General features: G+C 38.3%; 1 protein-coding gene across 1 annotated transcript in view; it reads left to right on the top strand.

Moving 5' to 3' along the window:
• Nucleotides 1-1117: 1117 nt before the first annotated feature.
• LOC142492067 (trace amine-associated receptor 1-like) overlaps nucleotides 1118-12161 on the top strand; it is a 52804-nt gene continuing 41760 nt past the window's right edge. Inside the window, exon 1 of the mRNA XM_075594788.1 lies at nucleotides 1118-1322. The gene's annotated coding sequence lies outside the window, so the exon portion shown is untranslated. The remainder of the gene's footprint in view (nucleotides 1323-12161) is intronic.

The following is a 12161-nucleotide window of genomic DNA, read 5'->3' as shown; positions in this document are numbered from 1 at the left end:
GTGATACCTAAACTATAATTCAGCCTGAAGAAGGTCCTGAAAGCTTGCACTCTTTTTAACCATGAGTTAGCTATTAAAGGTATCCTTCTGCCTAACACAGTACCATCCTCCATTTTTTTTGCACTCATTTTAACCCAGTTTTGTGACAGACAAACTTTAATAAATGTACCCTTGTTTCTCTCTTCATATGAAAACTGTATACAATTAAGCTTTAAACTTCTTAAACAATCCCAACGTCTCTTTTTTTCTTTTCTTTACCAGAACATGGTGTATGGGCCATATTTCTAGTCATATCATTAAGCGAATCTACCTATTTTATAGAATTTAGCAATTGGCTTATTAGGTGAAATTGCAATGCTACAGTAAGTTAATACTCGGAGAATCGCTTGCAAACTCTGACAAAGTCGTAATTTCTTTCACGACTGAAAAGGGCAAATTCTGCCTTGTTCATGTCTTTGGCAAAAGTTTCACACCTCTAGTTACATGGATGGTCAAACAAATTTTCATATTGAACCTGAATTAAGTTTGGGAGCCTGGAATAATGTAGGTTTAGGATACCTGTATCAAACTTGTCATTGCACTCATATTTATTAAACGGTGGCATATCAATAATATCAGGGCATATTTAGGTGTTAATTATACCTGGGATTGTTTCATGTAATTACAGTCTCTCTACAACATCTAAAATGCGTATTGAAAACAGTTACACCCATAACACTTAAATATGCCATGAATGTATCGCTGTTCAATCATAATGGAAAACTGTTCCTGAACTATTTTTACACAAACACTGTTGGACTTTCCCTCATTTATAATTTATTGTTATAATTTAGGACATGTTTTTATGTGATGGAAGAAAAACGGATGCACAGCAATTACCATAGAAAGCCATTGATTGGAGAAAAAAAGAAAGAATACTGTTTACAAAAAAAAGAAATGGTATTAAATTAGAATAGAAGTTTGATGTAGACATTATAATCCACTGCCAACAAAATGACTCACAGTGGGCGTTTCCAGGTCAATGGTATTGTACACTTCTCCTTGTTTGAATAGCTGATTTCCACAACCTTGGCTTTGGTTTAGCAAAAAAAAGCTTTCATTGTCTCGTCAGCATCAACCTGCCTGGGTAAAGATTTATATGCTGCTTATCTTTTCTTAAATGTTTAATGCTCACGTCATCAGTTAAATAGATTAGATTAAATGCATTCTTATGAATTTATACAGTATTTGAACCAGCTGAAGATATTCTGCTAGGAGTACCTGCCTATTGCTGTACGGTTTAGGAGATGGTGATTATTTATGATAAATGTACCACTGAGAAGGTAGGCATGGAGTTTTATTCTTGTCTGTTCTGTACAGAATGTGTTCATTTGCACTTGTGTCTCTATTCAAAGGTTGGGCAATTCCAGTCCTCAAGGGCCACCAACAAGTCAGGTTTTCAGGATATCCCTGCTTTAGCACAGATGGCTCAATCAGTGGCTGTCCCCAACCTGAGCCACTGATTTAGCAATCTATACTGAAGCAGGGATATCCTGAAAACCTGACCTGTTGGTGGCCCTTGAGGGTTGGCGTTGCCCACCCCTGCTCTAGAGATTTCTCTTTGGCAACAGTACTTTAATTATATTTAAACTGAATACAGGATAATTTTATGACATTGTAAACTGGTTATATGGTGTTTTTATTTATTTCAGGATATTTGTGGTGATATTTATCACAAATATATTGTATTTTTAGTTAGAGCTGGTGGAATAAACAGCATGTAATCATATGAGGTATTTTAAAATTGGGCTGAGGTCAGAACTTTCATCTACAGATGAATAATACAATCTTTACTGGATTTGCATTTCATATAGTTTAGCACAAATGTCTGACCTGCTTTGCATGTAATTTCCTCTTGGAGATGTTTAAACTTTTAAGCCATCTACACAAGAATATTGTAAAAGACACAGAACATATGCAGATATTAGATGTCAATCAGTGAACAAGTATAAGCAAACCCTCTTCCTGGTGCCCTGTTGAGTGCTCAAGCACTGATTGACATCTGATATCTGCATATGTTCTATGTCTTTTACAATATTCTTGTATCTACATTTATTGTTTGATATTTGATATCTGCTTATGTGATTTGCCCTCTTTTAGACTTTAGATTTATATCATTAGCTGGGTGTGGGATTATTTGACAGTGGGGAGGGAAGGCTTAGGGAAGTACCTCTGGGACCCTTTGGGACCAGGGGGAATGGGCCAGATGAAGAGGTCACCCCTCGAAACGTCGCCCCCCTAGTTTGCTTTCCTTTTACCATTTTTGTGATTTTTTGCTTTTCTTTTGTGTTTTTTCCCCTTCTCCTTCTTTCCCCTCTACCCCCTTTAATTTTTGATTTTCTCTATGGTGATATTTATTCTTGTATTGTCGTATTGGCTATTGTTGCTATATTTTCAGTTTATTATTAGTGTTATTAAATTATTCATATTCCCTACACTGGTATTTGCTTATATCTGTAGCTGTGAGACAGAGAGTGCTGGTACTATCTTTTTATCTTTTGGTTTGTTAGTACGTCTGAAGGGAATTAGGGTCCCTTCCTGTTCCGTGCACCCTGCAACCTTGCTGAGTCATTGTGTCAGAGTGCTGTCTATCACCCCCCCTTTCTACCATCTAAATGATTGTACAGACTTAATTTAGGAAAATGTGTACCTATTGAACCATACTATATGTGGTCCATGGGCAGATAATGAAGCAGGTACAACACACAGTTGCTGACTTGCTTGAGAAATTGTAATAACTCATAGAATTAAAAATAGAATGTATCCAATTATATCCAAACATAGACACATAGACAAACCTGCTCCTCGATCTCAGGAACCATCATGCAAAATGTGGTTACGATATCTTAAATGGAGTCCAAATGCATAACGAACAATATGCAATGGAACAATATGCAACAATATGGAATGCAAAACAAACAATTTTCCAACATATTCAGTAGATAAACTACATTGCATTGTTAGCCTGGTTGCAATTTATGGTAAATGGACGTGAGTTTACTAGAAATAGGTGTCCTCCTGATGAATGCAGATAAGATATATGCACATTGAATTTTAAATGTTTTCACTGCAATTAACAGGCATATTTAAGCAATTTTGCACTGACTAGGCAATTTGATGAATAGTGTTACAATATGTAGATTTATGTTATTATTTACATATCAATAGCCATCAATAATAGCTTTGCGGTATGATTATTGTGAAATCTCATTATATTGCACTAACCATATTATTAGCACTAACACACGGAAACTCCCATTCAAGTCAAAGGGATTTTCAAGGAACATTTTGAAATGATGATGCAGATTGATGTATTTTTGATCCGGTCAACAGAAATGTTGATATCTCACCACCACCAGGATAAAGTAATTTATCACTTAGGATCTGTGAATAATGAGTTCTGTTACAATATCAAAAGCATTTTAGTTTCAATTGTCTGCTTTCTTGTATGATGGTAATACCATATGAGATTAGTTTTTTTGGCAGATAAAGAGTTCTTGGAGTGTAAATGTTCTGAGCAATTAGAGGCAATTTGTCACTATGTTTTTTTCTGCTCAGTGCCAAATATCAATTACATTTAAAATGCTCACATAATTTTATAGAACAAAAGGCTGATTTTTAATGGTGCAATAGTAATATGCTAACACAAAGCCAGCAGAAATTTAAATTGTGATAAGTCTATTATGCAGCAGAACAGGGACCACACCAAATTGTCCCAAAGTCTGTTAGGTGGTGTATTAGAGTGCAGATGATGCTCAGTGGCTCTTATTACCTTCTCTCTCAGGGTGTAGGCATCCGTGCAGGCTGGTGTGGTAAGCAAATGAATGGAGGGTGCCAGGAACTTTTCAATAACTTTATTTTGTGGATACAGTTCAGTAGCTTCTTCTTTGGAATGCTCAGAACAGCATTCCCAAAGAGGCACACATCTTTCCATTTTCTGTCACTTTTATGGCAATACATTTGCCTAGCGAATAATCGCTCCCACCTCCACTGGGATCCATTGGCAGGGTGCCCTCTTCCTTAAGGATACACACTCTATCCCCCTACAATAGCTAACTGCTTACCCTCTGAGTTGAGGGCAGCAAGGAGTCTATCCCTTCTGGCAGTTATGGAGGGATACTCTAAGGCCCTATCACTGAGGAGCCTATAGTTGAGTCTCTTGCCATCCCCTCTGTGGGTAGAACACACCCAAGGGTCATATAGGGGGACCCTAAAATTGGTAGTAATTGGTAATTAGGGTAGAAGCCCATTTGTTATTTTCCAAACCTAAAACTGTGTACATATATATTTAAAGGCAAGATCCCCTCTTCTGGTTCCTCCTGGGATTTGAGGGCCAAGTTCTTCTCCCCTGCTATTTATTAACTTCTTTTGCTACCCCTGTCTCTAGGCAGAAATGGGGCAGGGCTTAGCCTCTGCTGAGTCACCCTAGACCAGGTAACTCTTCCAGCATATTCTAGAAATTAAGTGTGGCCAGGCCCCTGCCTGGTCACTTTGTAAACTATATTATCTAAGGAAGATTACTAAGAGTTAACTCTTTAAATCACTCAACAAAGTAAGAATCCCAAAGGGGTGCTACATTCACTCTCCAGTAAAAATCCATGTCGTCTCCGTGCCAGGTAACATATAATTATTTCCAAAATACATAGAATATAATAAACTGTTGCATCTACTTAGAGCACTTGAATACAAGATTACATATGTAAATATGTTATGATTATCTTAATCCTAACATTTATCAAATTCACAGTATATAATAAATGAATAATGCACATACAGTACACTACTCTGTGTCTATTATATTGCCATCCTCTAGTTAGCCGCATACCCACTAGATGCTATGGATTTATACAAACAATATACCCATAAAGGTCGATGATTGGAATAGTTACTTTCTGTGTGTAATGTGGCACAGAACTTAACACCTAAAATGGAAGTTGTATATATAATTACACAGAAATATATCTATTCACATTTTTTAATATAACCACAAGAAATGGAGACACACATACAGTATTCAACCTTCATGGTTGTACAGGTTACCGCATACAGCTTCCTCGACCCACTCTTGCCAACAGTACTCAACAGCTCGCATCATTCATTCGGTAACGTATGGATAATCATATAACTCTAATTTACACACTCTGTCCTGTATGACCCTATCTGTTTGACTAAGCCTAGTCAGACAGGATGAGTAAGGAGCCAATCAATGATTCCTCCTTGGGGGGTGGAGCAAGGGTCATATTACAGAGAACGTCCTCACTGAAATACAGCTTATCGTCCATCTCCTCAAGCCTTTTAATCATTACTTTATTCTCCTCCACTTCAGTTAGTTTACCATTTTCAATGTTCTACCCTCCTGGGATCTGAGGGTGGAGTTGTTCTCCCCTCCTATTTATGGATCTCTCACCCTACCCCTGTCTCTAGGCAAAAAAAGGATGGACTTTGCCTCTGCTGATTCACCCTAGACCAGATGACCCTTCCAGCATATTCTAGAAACAAGGTATGGCCAGGCCCCTGCCTGGTCACTTTGCAACATATTATCTAAGGAAGATTAATGTGTGTGTGTGTGCGTATATATATATATATATATATATATATATATATATATATATATATATATATATATATATATATACATACATATATATACAGTGTTCGACAAACCTATACATTTGCAAGCCCCGGGCGAGTGGATTTAACATCGTGGCGAGCGCCTATTGGCACAAGCAGCACACGTTTGGTACTAGGTGGCGAGTAGATTTTTTTGTTCGGCGAGTAGATTTTTTGGTGATTTGTCGACCACTGTATATACAGAGGTGGCACATTTTATTTGAGTGCGGCTAGCTCCGCAAGCCTAGGGATGCCCCGGCATGCTAGCCGCACTCCCTCGGCGTGCCGCGCGTCATTGACACGCGGTCACGCGTCATCGGGTGCCTGCGCCCCCTGCACGCGCGTCCAGGGCTCCCCGAGGGAGCCCTGGTGTCCCGCGATGTGGGGGACGGCGGCAGGGGGTTCCGGGGCACCCGGCGGACCCGGCAGCGGGAGGGAGAAAGCCCCGATCGGAAAGCGCTCCTCCGCGGCTTCGGCGCGCGCCAGGTTACTGCTGCGGCCGAGAACGGGCAAATGCTCAAATAAACTCGGCCGCAGCAGTATATATATATATATATATATATATATATATATAGTGAAAAAGAGAAACTATACTACAACCAAGCGCTCAACCTATTGTGAATTATGTGTACAATAAATTTTAGTGAACAACAAGTGAAGATAAATTAAATAAATGTGACAATTAGTGTGTCCAAACTTGATAAGGATAACCACTAAACACAATAGTCCACAAACCACCAAATTGGAGGAGGGTATGGGAATGGGCTGCCTAGGACTATAAACAAGCTATTCCATATACTGTAGCTATAAACAGAAGTGTTAGTATAGAGAGCAAAGTCCTTGGCGCACTATCAAGTGCGTGAACCTGATAAAATAGTCCTGTTGTTGAAGAACTAGTTGGAAAATGTCCACAGTCTGACCTCCTGGTATCCTTCTGATATTTGTTTATCTGCAATCAAAGAGAACAGGAGACCATTGCGCAGTATCTCATGTGAATTGAAGCCTCATCCACACAGCTGCTAGATACTTACATCTAGATGGGTATATGCAGGCCTTGAAAGGTATCTTTAGACCGGAGGTTGGTATCTCTCACCGGGTTCTCCACTGGTGATGCTCCCGCTCCACAGATGGCCGATTCGCCCAATGGTACACAAAAGATAAAATGCCAAATAGTGTGGTACAGTACAATTTAATAAAACAATAAAAAGACCAACATTTGATGCACTCACATGCTAGATGATCTAACTGCACGATTTACAATGTGCCGTCCGCAAGCATGAGGGGCTGAACCGTGGTGTGTGGAGGCTGGATCCTGCGTGTATCTCTTCCTCGCGGCCGCAAATCGGAGCGCCAGGTCCACCTCAGATGACGTCACCTCCAACAGCAACCTCCTCAGCTGGTACTGGCACGTAGCAATGCGTGCAGCTAAGCTCCACCCTACGCGCGTTTCGTGACCTCTGACATCACTTCCTCAGGGGTAATGGAGCATTGATGCTGTAGGGTGCTATTTAAGCACAACTAATTGGCCCTAAACTTGCCCTAATAGGATGATTACTCCCAGAGGGGTGTTGGGCTAATTGACTGGAGTGCTGATGTTAGCATTGCAAACTCCTGTCATTCACAGTGGCTGTATCACAAACTTACTATAATAAGACTGTAACACAACATTTTAAAAATACAATTCTCACACAGTACTACATATGGTATATCAAAAAGCACAAATAATACAATTGATAAACTTTGATACATAAAAATAAATATATATATAAACATTCATGTCTGGGACCATTAATACAGTGATATTTAATTATATAGCTATAATGAGCTTTATTTAAAAATAATGGAACTACAAAAAGTATCCATATAGTGTATATGGGACAGATTGAGCAGAGGACTCAGAGGAAATTAATGATGTTGGCTGACAGATTTTATATGTCTTTATATTTGATATCAATCAACTATCCCTCAAAAAAGATGCCAGGTCAAACTCGATGTTTAGACCTTTTGGGGTTAATGTTTTTAGGGTGTATATCCAATAGCTTTCACGCCGCGATATTAGATTGATTTTATCTCCCCCTCTCCAATTTTGTTTGGGACAATCTATACCCTTGCAGACCAATCCCTCGGGGTTTTGGTTATGTTTTATTTTAAAGTGATTCGAGACACTATGTGTCTCGAGACACCATCTGATATTATAGATATGCTCCGCAAAGCGTCTCTTTAATGGTCTACCTGTTCGCCCTACATATTGTAGCCCACAGGGGCATTCTAACAGGTAGACCGTAAAGGAGCTTTTACAATTTGTAAAGGACTTAATTGGAAATACAACACCTGTTGTGTTTGATTTGAATTCCCTACATTTGGTACTGTATTTACAGCCAATACATTTCCCACATGTGAAGAACCCATTGAGTTCCCTTAGCCATGTGGTGTTGGATTTTTTTGCTACATCAAATAGACAGCTTGGAGATAGTTGCAGTTTGAGGTTATTTGCCCTTTTAAACACTATTTGTGGACTTTTTGGTAGAATAGTGTTTAATGTTTGGTCTCCCTGTAAGATTCCCCAATGTTTTTTTAATTATTTGGGTAATTTTCGGAGCCATGGCATTATATTTGGTGATGAATGGAATGAACTCCCCTTCTTTGGATTTCTTTTTATTCGAATCCATTACTATTAAATCTTCCCTTGGGATGTTTTTTACAGATTCCAATGCCCTTGTTACCTTAGTGTAATTATATTCCCTATCCATAAATTTATCCATTAGTTCTTCTGCCTGTATATTAAATATCCCAGTTTTTGAGCAATTACGTTTGGTTCTTAGGAATTGGCCCTTGGGTATATTGTTTATCCATCTTGGTTTGTGATGACTTGATGCCAACAAATAAGTGTTGGCATCCACCTTTTTATAGAAGGTTTTTGTCTCAATGGACCCTTCTTCTATATATAGGGTTAAATCTAAGAAGTCTATGGTTTGGGGACTGGTACTGAAGGTGAATTTTAAATTTAATTGATTTTGATTCAGGTACTCTTGGAATTTAAGTAAATCCTCAACACTTCCCCCCCAGATATATATACTTATACATATACATACACACACACTAAAAGAAAATCGACCGTGCCAAGAATAAGTGGCAATAATGGAGTGCTAACAATAAGTAGATGTAAAAATATATGCCATATAAAAAAGCTATAGTATATGAACTACATTCAGTATGAAGGAGATAACGAACTTGATGAAATCTAAATAGTGTTAAATACTATTGTAAATCAACCAATAGCAATATGTGACAGGAATTGGGAAGGGTTAAGAGGTGATACAAAAATAGAACTATATTGTGGGGTTGCTTCTTACGGACACCAATCCAAAGGAAAGATACAATTCACAGATAAAAGAAACACTCGCTACAATAAACATTCAAAACAATCGCAATAGATTTCATAAAAACTATCAAATAGCAATTCGGAATACAACAAATGCACTTAAAAACTGTAGATGACAACTGTCAACAGAATCCAATGTACAGTATACATTTTCAATGTTTCACTATATGGCAGAAGAATAAAGTCTATCACAAGATATGGGAGGGTAAAATGTGTAATTTTGATCCAATGATGTAATAAAATCCAGGTTTACTCTGGGTCAAGTAACTGAATAACCACTGTTATAAATGCATGAACCTAGGTGATGTGAGGCGCCACAATGTGCGGTCTTAGAAAGCGGTCCTTACCCAAACTTGTTATGAGAACGGACCTGCAGATGACTGCCCCAGCATCAGACGTGGCTCAGGGACTGCGTATAACTAATCCCCGCCTCCGGAGCACACCAAACAGCTCACGGGGTGAGTTTATAGATTAATAGTCCTTACCCGAGTTGCTGGACCTCTGCATACCAGATACTGTAAGAGTATGGACAACAGCTGATACCATAATGAAAGTGGCAGATGTTTTATAGCCTAGAAATACCCAACAGATGAACCTTGTTCATTCAAATTATGCAAATGACGGGAAGTGACAGAAACACAGACAATTCTGAAGATACATACAATTTAAAACCTGTGACTAAACACATCTTTAAACAATAAAAATGTACAGCCAAATAATATTTAATTGATTCTTGAAGAGAAAGCAACTATAGTCGTGTATGTCTAAATCAGGGGTCTCCAAACTCAGTCCTCAAGGGCCGCCAACCGTCCGGCTTTTATTGATATCCCTGTTTCAGCACAGGTGGTTCATTCAGTGGCTCAGTCAAAGACTGAGGGACCATCTGAAGTTTGAGAGACCAGAGCTGTGACTGCATTGGACAGAACTGCTTAGAGACTGTGCTGGGCAGAAGAATAAACTGGTACCTGATATAACATAAACAAACCTTATTAAAGAATAAGGGAAAAGAGATGCCCCTATTGTAGCAAACCTAGTTCTAATGTAATGATAAATATATTGAAATCAAACTTTAATTGATATAAATAATATAAAATAATGTTGGACAAACTCACAAAAATAGCTACAATCAAATGATACTCCTATTCTGGTATGCCCTGGGGCTACTGGGATATCAGCAGTGATATGTTCAAATAACTGGTACTGGCACTAGACAGGATATGTAATATTGGAAATCAAATGCCATACAGATACATACTAAGCTGTCTCCATAAAGATGGATGCTCTGTGTACCATGGAGTAAATGCCAGACATACTGTATGCCCCAGAAGCCTGTCCTGCAGTCCCCACAACCATCGGCGGACAACTCAGCCTCTTGTGAACCAACAGGTAGCATGCACCAGACACCTGGTAACAGGGGGATCTCCCAAGGGGTGGGGGAAATACCGTTAAATAAATAAAAAAATATACATATATATTTTTTTAATTTGTCCCCCAGTGGATATAATAGAATACTAAAAAATTACGAATAACTGAAAGTGAGTAATTGGAAGGAAAAATAGTGGCTGGAAGGAACAAGAGTAAACAAATTCCAAATAGAACACCAGCTACACTAATGTGCTGGTGTCCATACACTCATTTAACCCTTTAGGTGCCTAGGCAATAGATCCAAAAAGATTAATTTTTATGCAGGGATTTGAATCACCCCCTAATATCGTGGGGGGATTTTCTCTATATCCATTATTTTAAGTGTAGTAGGATCTTTGTTGTGTAAAGCTTAAAAGTGTCTTTAGACACTCTGTGTACCTAGCCCTTTTGTATTGTGTCTATGTTCCAGAAATCACGTATCTAATGTTCTGGTGGTACGTCCCACATATTGTGGTCTACAGGCGCAATACTGCATATAGGTAATATAGGCGCTGTATAGGTGCTGAGGCAGTTGATTCTGCCATGCCCATCTATGTCTCCCTATACTGTACTGTATGTGAAGGACGTAAACCTGTTTTCATCCTTAAAATGTTTACAGGTTAAACATCTACTTCAGGATGGGAACAACAAAGGTGTGGAAGAAGAAGCTCCAAGGGGTTTTAATCTGCTAGGTGGTACTGGATTTTAATATTTATTAATATTTCTGGCCTTCTTGTAGTTGATCTGTGTTCTATTGGGTAAATGAGAACCCAGAAATTGGTCACAAAAAAATCACACCCCAATGTTTATTCAAACTCTTTTTGATAGACTGAGTTAATAAATTTTGTGAGAAACTTTGGTGCTTCTCGTAAATCACCCTTATCAGATCCTATATGATCCCGTAATGAATGTGTAACACCAATATTCAATCTTTTCAACTCACTGTTTTTAGATTGTGCTAAAAGGGTTTCTCTATCCATGATGTTCACTTGGTGAAATGATTACTAAACTTGTACACCATGATCATGGATTGATTAACAAAGTCATTCTCTATAGAACAATTCCCTTTAACATGATGGAATTGTCCTAGGGGTATATTCTCTAACCACCTTTGGTGGTGGTAACTTTTTGCATTATTGTTACTATTAGCGGCTACAGGCTTGATATGAATACTGCTCTTAATGAAACAATATTTTTGTGCATTGAGCTCTAAGTCCGAGAAAACCAGTTTCATTGAAATGATAGATGCAGTAAATTCCAGACCTAAATCATTAAGATTGAAAGCGTCAAAAATATTCCTGAAGATATCCTCTTCACCATCCCAAATTAAAATCAGATCATCAATGTAACGACCATAGTAAACATGGCCCCATCCCAGCCTGGCATTTGCCCAAACATGCCGTTCTTCCCAAAATCCCATAAAGAGATTTGCATAGCTATTTTATTGCAATCAACGGAAATAAGTAGGGCTTATGTTCAAAATATGGTATTTATAATACTTAATTGCTAGTTCTGTAATTTAATGTATTTGTTTTTATTTATAAGTAGATAATAGGTGGATTCTATTTGGGGAGGTAATAAGGTGTTAAAGCCTGGTATCCTGCTCATTTGCACAATTAGACATGATAGTACTCAAGGGGGGATAATTGAAGGTGTGAAGTCTCCATAGCTTTCAATGAATCATTAACTCACATAGGGCAATAGATCAAAGGTAAGCAAAATCAAT

The sequence above is a fragment of the Ascaphus truei genome, chromosome 4 (genome assembly GCF_040206685.1).
Source record: "Ascaphus truei isolate aAscTru1 chromosome 4, aAscTru1.hap1, whole genome shotgun sequence".
Classification (NCBI taxonomy): domain Eukaryota; kingdom Metazoa; phylum Chordata; class Amphibia; order Anura; family Ascaphidae; genus Ascaphus; species Ascaphus truei.
The sequence above is the reverse complement of the archived record's forward strand: the minus strand, read 5'-3'. Positions and strand labels throughout refer to the sequence as shown.